Source organism: Phascolarctos cinereus, unplaced genomic scaffold (genome assembly GCF_003287225.1).
Source record: "Phascolarctos cinereus isolate Bilbo 61053 unplaced genomic scaffold, phaCin_HiC Scaffold_1;HRSCAF=81, whole genome shotgun sequence".
NCBI lineage: Eukaryota > Metazoa > Chordata > Mammalia > Diprotodontia > Phascolarctidae > Phascolarctos > Phascolarctos cinereus.
The window spans coordinates 84,146,232-84,158,482 of NW_027555514.1; the positions used below are offsets into that span (position 1 = coordinate 84,146,232).

Sequence of the window (12,251 nt, forward strand, 5' to 3'; positions counted from 1 at the left end):
CCCTAAAGAAATGGCCAGTGTCTAAGAAGAAACAGAGATGCTGGAGATTTTTTCAGTACTTCTGGGATAGAATCAATCCACACTGTGGTGGGTTTAAACTTAATCAAGATTTAGTTAATTCAGTTTAACAAACATTTGTTTAATATCTGCATATTTTGATACTTGAATGAATTCATAACTTCTAATACTCCTACTGATGTGCATTGTGACCCATTACCACACCTTCTCATCCTGCCATGATTCTTCTTGGCTTCTTTTGTTCAATCCTCCATAGAGATCTACCCAGCATGATCAATGCGAATAGAATCCAATGAAATCCAACTGCACATATTTATTGTAAGCAAGATGGTGATAGACAGTGGGGACTAGGGAGATGGTCAGAACAGGGTATAGGCCCTAGAAACCCTGACCACCACCTCCCCCCCAACTTCCCCTGAACTCTCCCACAAGGCCTTGGAGTTCCCCTTAGGCTCATTTCAATATAATCCTTTCAACTGTCCTTGCATTGTGGCTTTGACCCTGCCCCAATCTCCAATTCTCTATTACTTCTAACCTAGCCCAGCCCTCATTGTCTGCACATGGCCCCATCCTAGACCACCACTTCTTGATTCTATCTAGACCCCTTCCACATGTCCTCGGTCCTTGGTGTTCGTCCTGGGGCACCAGGCCCTTCTGAGTCACTCTTTGTTACCTCCCAGTCACCCCAGACTACTTGGCCACTTCTAGATCATATCCAGATCTTTCCAGAGTCAGTTTTTATGAAAGGTCCATCTTGCCTCCATTAAAGTGCTCACATTACTTAAGTCTGGCCTGGTTGTATTCTCATTACAAAAGCTCAGATTCTTAAAACATGGCCAATAGCTTGTTCAGCCCACCCCAACAAGTGTTTTAATAAACCTTGTCTCTGGCTGGGGTAAAATTCATTCGAGGTAGGACCCATGTCCTACCTAATGACGGATGACCCTGCCTAATATGGCAGATGTTCTAATAAACCTTGTCTTTGGCTGAAAGAAGGCTTGGGTCTAATTCTTTTGGGCAGAAGCCGCATGTTCTAATTTTGGGGTAACAGCACCCCCAGACTGCAACAGTCATGGGTTTGATTCCAAATTGATTCCAAATCCAAAGACTACACATATTTTACTTCATTTGTCACAAGGCTGTCAGATGAGGGAGCAGGAATGTGCAAATTTATCACCACCATTGCAAAAAACAACTCAAGATCTCATAGCATGGCCAAGGGAGAATGGAGCCTAGATAGGATTAAGGGTGGGAAGTGGCCTGGGGCCATAGGGAGATAAGACAATAGAGGCCCTGGCTAAGTGAACCCAGAGATTTGGCCATGTGGGAAAATCCAAGGTTTTTCCTTTTTGGGGTCTAGATCCCATCCTCATCAGCTCTATTTCCCTCTTTCCTTTTTTTGTTACTTAATCATCTTTTCTTTATTTTTTATTTTTTTGGTCCTCTCAGATCTGTTTTGACTCTACATGAAATTGTGGACTACTGCCAAGGTTCTGCAACTTCTAGCTACAAGGCTCACAGGAATACAGGAGAAGAGGAAAGGATTCAGTAGATGTCATCATTTATTAAGTGAAGCAAGATCAATCACCACTGTACAAGCCCTCAAGTAGAGCTGTGGCCAGTGGGTCTTCCTTTTTTTATCATATCTTTTCCCAAGTGATATCCATTATTCCTAATCTTCTTTGAAGTTCATTATTTGTTAAGCGTTGCAAGCTGCTTAAAGGAGCCAGTCACCTTTCCATTGCTTTTTGTGAAATAACTCATTTTCATTTTCTGTTCCTCAAAGACTGTTGTTCTGCATGTCTCATAACTGTTAAATCCACAGGCATATATTAAGCACACACTGCTGTGTACAGGTCAAGAACAAACATGCATGATTTTTCCCCAAGCTTTCAACTGGAAGGCCTTTGTAGAGGGGAGCCCAAACAGTGTGGGGTAGCTGGGCCTGTTCTCTCCTCCTGGGAGATTCTGATTCATTTAGATAATTCCTACCTCTCTTAGGGCAACAAACAGCCAGCCAGCCCAATCCTGCCTTGGGACTGCTGTATCTCTAGTGACCAAGTTGCTGTTTTAACAGAGCTTGTACCATAGTCAGCCCTTTGGGCTCGAGCCCATCTGATATTTTATAGGTCTGTTAACCTTGTCCTGAGGAGAAAAAATAAGCAGGGATGGTGGGGTGGGGTGCAGCTAGATAACTTAGATGACAGAGTGCTGGGACTAAAGTCAGAAAGACCTGAGTTCAAATGTGGCCTCAGATACTTACTAGCTGTGTGATCCTGGGCAAGTCACTTAACCTCTATTTGCCTTAATCCACTGGAGAAGGAAATGGCAAACCAATGCCTTTGCCAAGAAAACCCCGTAATGGGGTCACGAAGAGTTGGGTACTACTGAACAGCATGTGCCAGGCACTGTACTAAGTGCTTTGGGACACACATAGAAGCTACAGAAAGCCTATCCTGCCCCCAAGGAGTTTACAATCTAATGGGGGAAAACAAGCTTAGGGTAGGAGGAAAGATGTGGTAGAGAAAGAAATCCAGAGGAAGGAAGGAGCAAACATGGCTACCTGTAAGCTCTTCTTTAAAATGGAAGTTCCATGAGGCAATCACTCACTACTCAGAGGAAGGTGGCCCAATGGCAGACGAACCTTCCACTGTGAGAAGGCTAAAGGGGAAGAAAGATCCTCCAGCATGAGATATCTGTAGGAACAGAGAGATGTTCCAGAATGACAAAGCTGCCAGGGCAATAGAATACTCATCTTGAAGATATGGACCTTTCCCTGGAGAAAAATTGAGAAAATGTATCTTCTTCCCTTCTTTGCAGGGTTGGAAGACTATGGCTACGGAATATTGTGTATACTATCATTCTTGATTGATGTCTTTTTCTGAACTCCTTTGGGGAAAAAAAAAAGACAGACCTTTGTTTTGGGGAGAAGTTTGGGGTCATTAAAAGAGCTCTGTAGTTTCCTAAAGGCAATTCAGTCTGCTTGTTTCCTCCTGTTTAATACTAGGCCCAAGTTATTGTCCGCTTGTATTATTTGTCATAGATTGATAGATAGTGTGAGAAATAATAATACTAAGAAGTTAGGTTTCCATAGGATATTTCAGTATTGGGGTGGTGTGAGCACCACCAACCAATCAGCTTTTAGAATAGGACATGGGTCTAATCACAAACTTCCTAATAGAGGGGGCCCAGTCTCAAACTGATCAGGGTCAAGGGAGGATCACCAACTTTTTGCTAACACACATACTTGATTAGCCTCCTACATATTATCTGACACACCCCAAGGAGGGAACTTTGCTCATTTACATAACATGGGATGCATGATGAGGGAGGGTGAACATGTCAAGGAGGAACATGGGATGGGTGGTTCAGGAAGATTGTAACCCTGGAGAAAAAGTTTGGACCAATCCAAGCTCTGAAGGGAGGGGCTGTACCAGGCTAACACTATAAAAGCTTGCTCTCACTTCTGTGTTGGTGAGCCTTTCTTGTTATAGGGAACATGCTTGCTTCTGGCAAGAAATGTAATAAATAATTCTTCTTTCACTCTGGACCATAGTTTCATTATTGGGCCCAGAACTGAGCCTTGCTGTAGTTAGGGAGAGGGCTTGGTGGGCGCCTTTATAACAATAGTTAGTTAGAGAGATAGATAGACAGTTCTTCATAGATATGCTAATAGCTAACATTTCTATAGCACTTTAAGACTGGTGAAGTAATTAACAAATATTATCTCATTTAATCCTAATGTTATCAATATCACTATCAGTAATTCCATTAAGCCACTGTTGAATCAGGAAGAAGCTTTATTAATGACCTGGGAAGGCTGAAGACCTGCATGTGTGAGAGTACACATGTGAGAGGGTATGTGTATAGAGATGAGGAAACTGAGCCAGAAAAAAAAGGTTAAATAATTTGCCCAGGGTCACATAGCTAATCAGCATGAATCACACTGGAACTCATGTCTTACTAACTCTTGGCCCAGCACTCTACTCCAGCACTCTACTAAGCCCAATGTAGTAGTCTCTGTGATGAGGTTTAGAGGTTGGGGTGTTGGGACCCCAAAATCACAACACATGGGTCCTGTTTGAAAGAATTCGACCCAAGCCTTCTTTCAGCCAAAGACAAGGTTTATTAGAACATCCATCATATTGGGCAGACTCTTAAAGGAGTCTGAATGTTAGTGAGCTATTGGCTAGGTTATAAGAATCCAAGCAGTGGCTAGATTATAAGAATCTGAGCATTTGGCTAGGTTATGAGAATCAAAGCACCTTAATGTAGACAAAATAGACCTTATATACAGAAAGAGTATGGGGGGATCTAGGAGTGGGGCTAAATAGTCTATGAGGTAATAGAATTCCAGCTACCTGGACCACATAGCCAGGGGAGAATGGAGCCTAGATAGGATTAAGGGTGAGAAGTAGCCTGGGGCCATAGGGAGGGCTAAACTAGATTAAGGGTAAGAGAGAATCAGGAGGCAGGGTTCAGGCAATAGGGAAGGGCCAGTTGATGGGATTATAGCCTCAGGCAAAATTCAGAGATTTGATCATGTGGGGAAGTCCAAGGTTTTTCCATTTTGGGGTCTAGATCCCAACCATATCATCTAGACATCAGTATCTGTGCCTAGTTTTTGTTGTTGTTGAGCTGTTTCAGTCATGTACACTTCTCTGTGACCCCATTTGGGGTTTTCTTAGCAAAGATACTAGAATGGTTTGCCATTTCTCCAGCTTATTTTACAGATGAGGAAACTGAGGCAAACAGGGTTAAGTGACCTGCCTAGGGTTGCCCAGCTATTAAATGTCTGAGGCCAGATTTGAATTTAAGAAGAGGAGTATTCCTGACTCCAGGCCTGGTGTTCTGTGCACTATGGGGCCACCCAGCTGTCCCTTTGTGCTCAGTAGATATACTATATATCAGAATATGCAACAATATGCTGGTGAATATTTAACAATCAACTGGGGTGGGGGGAAGTCCTCACGGCATGCCTTTAAACTTAATTTGCTTAATTTTAAGCTTAAAATTAAGCTTAATTTCCTCCTTGTCTTCTAGACAATCAACAAATAATAAATCAAGCCCTGAGTTACCCAGTTTCCAAGGTATAAATGCTGAAATTGAAAATTTAACAAATGTCTCTTCTGAGTTGGTTCAGGCTGGTTCCAGCTCATTCCTGAATCAGTGTATGTATGTGTTGTATTATATAGAATTATATATGTGTATATACGCACATATATATGTATATCTATCTATACACACATGCACACACATATTCTGATATGTTGGGGCAGCTAGATGGTGCTTAGTAAATTGACAGATACTCTAGGCAATAGACATTCATCATTCACATGATTTTTCCTCTGTGAATGGTTAGTAGAAATTCTTTTGAGTTGGTTACAGATAAAGATCTATAGAAGGCTTTATATGGTCTGGGGCTTGATGAAACCAGTATACCGTTATCTGCAAAAAATGCAGCCTCTCACAGAGTTTGTCCTAAGAAAAACAAACAAAATTAGGTTGTGTGTCCACGTTTTTATTTCTATCAAGCTGGCTTGACATGCATTGCATGGGAGTTATAGTCCAGAACTGCCCTCCCACCGCAAGGGAGTCCAGAACTGGCTTGGTTTGGGATTTGGGGGTACAAGGTTATATGCCCTTCGAAGAGTAGGTGTTCCCCAAGGGGTGCCAATCAACTGTGATTGGTCAGCACACTGGGAGGTGGGCTATATTAAAATGAGTGTCTTTGAGTGACTTAGGTCACTTAATCCTGGTACAATACCTTTTTGACAGGGGCTGATATCCTGCCATCATTCTACCTCCAGACAGAGGAAACACCTGTTCTATCAGACCACTCTACCACCACCACCATACCAGACCACTCCCAAACTTGGCTATCTAGGCAGAAGAATCTGTCTCCACCCAAACCTGGGCAGCTTCCAATGCAATTTCATTATCAGTAATGTCCTTCTAAAGAACTTTTCACAAGGGGGCTGAGGAAGTGGAGCTCTGAGTCTAGAAATAATTTTTCACATTAGGGAATCTCTCTTCAGCTTGGATCTACTATGATGGTAGAAAACCCCTTTGGGGAAGCAGAGATAGCTAGACTCTTATAGGCTACCTCTTATAGGATAGCTTCAGCAAAATTGGAAGGGCAATGGCCTCATGAAGATTACTGCCGATAGCTGTTGCTTTCCTGCTTCACAAATCAATTGCTTTGCCTTCCTGATTGGGGTAACAGATTCCTGAAAAGGAGCTACATCCAGGACTCCCCACGTTGGTCTGTTCTATCTGGTTCTAATTCTTCATTGACAAGGTTCCCTAGAAGGTGTACATGCACTCACTAGGCATCACCAGGAAACTGAGTCTGTCGCAGGTCCATGCCATGTCTGACTTCAGACCTCTGACTCTCTTGACTCCTTTTAGATGAAACCATCTATGAACTTGAATCAATGTCAAAGAGTCAATCCAAGCCTCAGAGGAGCAATGAGGACTAGGTACAAGAGTAATTCGCACCAAATCCATACTTTGTTAAGGAGATAAAAGAGGGAGGAGGAGGAGCTTACCTGATTCTCCTTGGGGTATAATAGGCTAGTCAACACATTTGAATTGCTAACATTAAAGGAAAGGGACATAGCTATACAGCCCCATCCTTTCTTCTGCATTTTTTTTTAAAAATCCAAATCCAATTTTATCTTCTCAGCTCTTAAAGGGATATCTTAAATGCTAGACTCCTCTGCTCTTACTTTCACCATTGAGTCATTCTGGTTCAGCAGGTAGCTTTTTACTATTAAAGAAGGTGGTGGGTTGTTTTGTTTTGTTTTGTTTTTCCCCATTCCTGGTAATAAGGATTTCATAGCTATACATTTACATTTCATAGCTGCTTCTTGGAAGCAGAGAAAGGGAGGATAATGCTAAATTGGGTCCTGAAGATATTATCCTTCCCCTGGCTTGCTCCATATGGAATGTAAAGGTAGGCATTCACTCTACTTCTCTATATATATTTTTAATTTTCATATTAGTCATGTTGTAAAGAAGAATTAGAACCAATAGGAGGAACCATGAAAAAGAAGAAACAAAACAAAACAAAAGAGAGCAAATAGTATGCTTCCATCTGCATTCAGATTCCATAGTTCTTTCTTTGGATGTGGACAGCATTTTCCATCATGAGTCTTTTGGAGTTGTCTTAATTCCTTGAATTGCTGAGAAGAGCTGAGTCTATCAAAGTTAGTTATTGCACAATGTGGCTGTTACTGTGTACAATGTTCTCCTGGTTCTGCTCACTTCACTCAGCATCAGTTCATATAAGTCTTTCCAGGTTTTTCTGAAGTCTGCCTTCTCATCATTTCTTATAGCACAATAGTATTCTACTACATTCATGTAGCACAACTTGCTCAGCCATTCCCCAATTGATGGGCATCCCCTCAATTTCCAATTCTTGGACACCACAAAAAGTCACTCCACTTCTGCTATACATAGTTGAGCTTATGTTGGGGCTCGTGTCCTGGACATTTCCCCTGACCTAGAATCTAAGAGTGAAATACCTAAAGCAAAGGTGGTATCTTTTTTTTTTTAATTTCCAATTTAAGTTGAAAAATTAGGCTTACAAGCAAGTTCTCCTTCCAGTTTGCTGCAAACAAGGCATTATTCTTTCGTGCACAACTCCACTGAGGTATGGTGAAACATTTGCCAGAGGGCCTGAAGAGGAAAAATATATTAATGGATATCAGCTGTGACTTTGCAGGGGGAGAAAAAGGGGCAGAAAATGAAAACTTGCTGGAAAACTCATTAAAGTTTTCCTGCTATATTCCTATGTACTTGCCCCTAGAATCACAGACTTATTGTAAACAGAAATAGAAAATTACTCTTGAGAATATCCAAGACTGAATTTATAGTGTAGAATCTTATATTTTTCAGATGGGAGGAGCTTTAAAGATAATCTAATCCAGCCCCATCATTGAATTGATTCCTATTAAAATAGTTTTCTTTAGCCATACTGTCTTTTATTTGTATTCAATTTACCTTAACTCAATGTATTTCTTTAAAACAAGACTATTGAAATCTTTTGTTTTCCCAGTATAACTTTTCCCCTCCCAGAGAGCTATCCCATATAATAAAGAATTTAAAAAGTGTGTGTCGGAGGGAAATGAACAAACATCAAAAAAAAGTCTGACACTATGTGTAGTGTTGCACAACTGTAGTCTCACGTCTGCCAAGAAGTAAGGGGAGCCTTCATTAAGTTCCATGAGGTGTTTCTACATTCAAGTATTTCAGGATTTAGGGAACATTACTACCCTTAGTAAATGTAGACCTTTTCTATAGCTGGAGCCTAACTTAGAGAAAGTTGTAAAGTAGATAAAATTTGCCTTTCTCTTTTGTGTCTTACCCCTTCCTTCTCTGGTCACCTATATGTAGGTTTGGACCTACTTCCAATACAAGCTAATTCCACATCCAGTAGAAGCAATCAAATCCTTGGCCAATGCATGAGCTGAAGGCACATGGGACAAGCCTTCCCCCTCCCCCCCCACTTTTTTTTTGTTAACCTGATTGCATTTTTTTGAAAGCATTTGTGAAGTTTCACAAAGCATACTATATTTCTCTCACATACTCAAGACTATACTTTTATCCTAGAGAACTTTAGGAAAAAACTCAGATGAAGAGCTCTTAATACCGCTGTGACAAGTTCTTTTCTAATTGACCACAGTGTCGACTCACCAGTATCAGCTTTCTGGAAATTCTGTCTTAGAATCAAAAGTAAGAAAATACTTCATTCTTCAGAAAATCACTAATTGCTAACAGCCAAGGGGGTGAATTATGGCTCCTGTCACTATTGTACTAAAGGCCAAAGTGCACATTTATGGGGCAACTAACCACATGCTTTTGATTAGATTGAGGACCGCAAGGTCTCACATTTTAAAATAATGATGGTTTGACTCAAGAGTGTCATCTGAGCCCAAAGGGGGTCTTTGATACTCAGAAAAACATTCCCGTGGATCTAAGTTCAACATAAATCCATTCACCTTTCCTTGGCCATACATCATTTTCCTGGTCATGTTTACTAATTTTCAAAGCCACGGGGATGTGACCCAGGTGGAATTTACCTAGAATTCTGCAGAGGTAAGCAGTAGTAGATTAGTTTCTAGATGGTTTAAGTACATAGCTCTTGATTTCAAACTTATGTTAGAATGTTTTCAAATTCCCGGATTCTTTTTCTCAAATAGAAAAGAAAAAACAGGTGTGTGTGTGTGTGTGTGTGTGTGTGTGTGTGTGTGTGTGTGTGTGTGTGTTGGAATTTGTGTTTCTAATTGTTCTATTTTTCTTCATCCCTCTTTGCCTCAACCCTGACCTTATGAGCTGACATATGAACTTTTCTTCATTTTCCCTTTTCACAATCTCAAGTTGGAATCAACTTCAGAAGTCATTTCATCTAACCTTTACCTGAACAGAATTCTCTATAACACACCTAACAAATTATCCTGCCTGTAATTCAGAGGTTCTAAATTTTTTTGTGTGTCATGGACCCCTTTGGTAGTCTGGTGCTATGCATCATATAGTATACTTAGGATTACAAATGAAGCCAATTATGTCAAAATACTGTTGCCAAAATGCCAAAAGAACAAGTTCATGGACCCGGGGATAAGAATCCTTGCTCTAATAATGGGGAGTCCAGTTCCTGCCAAGGCAACCTGTTCCATTTTTTGAAAACTCTTAATTATTAGGATTTTTTTTCTTCAACATCCACCTTCTTTCCTAGTTCTGCCTTCTGGGGTCAAGCAGAATAAGTTGAATCTCTTTTCCTCATCACTATCCATCAAATAAATACTTGAAGATAAATATTTCCAGTCTTCTCTACTTTGTGCTACACATATTCATATAGTGTAGTATCCAGTCCCTTCACCATCTTGGTTGCCACCTTCTAGATATTCTCTAGCATATTAATGTCCTTACTAAAATGTGAGGTGTGGAACTGAACACAATCCTCCAAATGTGATCTGATCAGGATAAAGTACAGTAGAACTATAACTTCCCTGCTTTCTTTTTCCTCCTCTTCTATAGGTACATCCCTCCCCTAGGGATACTCTTGTAGCTTATACTAACATTGGTAGGCTGGGTCCCTGAGATTGGCTGTTACCTAAGGTTCTACAGGTACCCTGCTGGTACCCACTCCTAACGCTACAGCTTATAAACGCCCTAAGGCGTGCTTCCCATTAAGAGTCAATATCAATGACTGGCTTAGAGCAAAGACATTTACTAATAACGGTAGCTATAAAATATCCCTCCCATAAACCTGCTACATACTCTCCCACAAGTATGCAATGCATCCTTGGGAAGAGTAGACAGTGGCAGGGAGGCACACATGTAGGAAGTATGTGGCCAAGACCAACCACCCTTCATGACACCAGAACCACAAGCCAGGTCTTCTGGCTCAAGTCCAGCACTACGTCTATTGTGGCACTAACTATCTAGGTAGAGTATAAATAAAGCAGGAGTTAGCATACCTGTGGGCACTGGTGCAGCTGAGAAGGATCTGAATCTACAACTGGTGATAGTCTAACACTTTTGTTTCAATATAGCAAATATTTATTAAACACCTACTAAGTGCCAGACACTGGTCTACTGGAGGTAGAAGTACAAAAACAAAACATGCCCTGTCCTCTAGGAGTTTACATTCTCTTGGCTGGGGGAAGTGGAGCAACATGTTCACAGTTAGATGTATATAAAGTCATTAATTAGGAAGGATAGACCCTGTGCAAAGGAGAGTTAGGAAGTAGAGGGTCATGCACGAAGAATAGCAAGTGAGAAGACATGAGTTGGAGGAAAGTGCAATCAGTCTAGAAAGATAGGTTGGAACCAGATTTTGAAGGGCTTTAAATGTCTAATGGAGGAGTTAATATATTATCCAAGGGAAAATTGGGTGGCATGGAACCTTCTTGAGCAAGGGCGTAGCATGATAAGACTTATGCTTATAAACTTTTTAAAATGTTTTGATAACTATGTTTTAATATAATTGGTTTCCTTTGAAATCCTATGTATTTTATTTTATGCACTTAAAAACATTATTCTGAGAATGGGTCCATCACACAAAAAAGGTTACGAACCCCTGCCCTACACCAAAACTCCCATCCCTTACCACAACCCTCCCATATGTGTTGCCTCCTTCCATTATAATGCAAGCTTGTTGAGGGTAAGGCCTTTCTTATTTTTGCATCTGTGTCTCCAGTGCCTATACTATGCCTGGCACATAGCAGGCCCTTAGTAAATGCATTTTCATTCATTCAATCAACAAGTATTTATTAAGTGTCTATGATATGCCAGACACTATGCTAGGAGCAGGGGATAAAGTACAAAGAAACAAGTACATATAAGAATATATGAACGTAAATATAAAATTAACAATACAAGACATTTTGGGAGGAGAGAAGGGAAGGAGAAGGGTGCAAGCATTTATTAAGTGCCTACTGTGTGCCAGGCATTGTAATAAGAACTTTACAAATAAAAGCAGTTGGGAGAATTAGGAAAAACTTTACACAGAAGATAGTATGTGAGCTATGTCTTAAAGAAAGAGAAGGACTCTATGAGGCAGAGGCGCAAGATAAGCTTGTAGGATGGCTAATGCAAAGACAAAGAGTGAAGTATCTGTCATTTGTAGGAAAGAGAGAGAAGGCCGGTTTGCCTGGATCACAGCATGCAGGAAGGGGAGTAATGTCCAAAGATGGGGGAAAGATAGGTTGGGACGAGACTGTATGGAACTTTAAAAGTTTAGCAGAAGAGTGGGTATTCTATTTCAGAGACAATAGAAAGCCACCACAGTTGATTGAGTTATGTGGTCAGATCAGTGTTTAAGGAAAACTACTTTGGCAGCAATGTGTAGGATGGATTGGCGTGGTAAGAGACTCGAGGTAGGGAGATCAATTAGGAGACTGTGGCAATAACCTAGGCATGATTTGATGAATTAAGGTGGTAGCTATGTGAGTGGAGGGAAGGGCAGGATTAAAAAAGATGTGAAGGTAGAAATGGCAACATTCATGTCTTCATTCATCCTTTCATTCAAGCAGACAGGAACAAAATACATAATAACTACAATAATGTAAATGAAAACAGCACTGGGAAGACGCTGAACTCAGCTTAACCTCAGTGAATACTCTATCTTGATTTCAGAGAACATATGACAGACACACTCCCCTTTTTAAGAGGCATAGTACTATTGGGGCAGGGTAGCTAGATAACTCAGAGGATAGAGTGCTGGG

The 12,251-nt window shown here is 40.8% G+C and overlaps 1 long non-coding RNA gene across 9 annotated transcripts in view; it reads left to right on the forward strand.

Moving 5' to 3' along the window:
* Positions 1–12,251, forward strand: part of LOC110223913 (uncharacterized) — a 78,100-nt gene that overhangs the window by 25,069 nt on the left and 40,780 nt on the right. For 6 of the 9 annotated variants that reach the window (XR_013485924.1, XR_013485915.1, XR_013485917.1 and 3 more), the window contains one exon: positions 1,468–3,561. The exons of 1 other annotated variant lie outside the window; for it this stretch is intronic. This is a non-coding gene — a long non-coding RNA (uncharacterized LOC110223913). Of the gene's footprint in view, positions 1–1,467; positions 3,562–5,796; positions 7,996–12,251 lie in introns of those variants that run through there. 2 more of the 9 variants (XR_013485918.1, XR_013485916.1) reach the window with 2 other exon arrangements.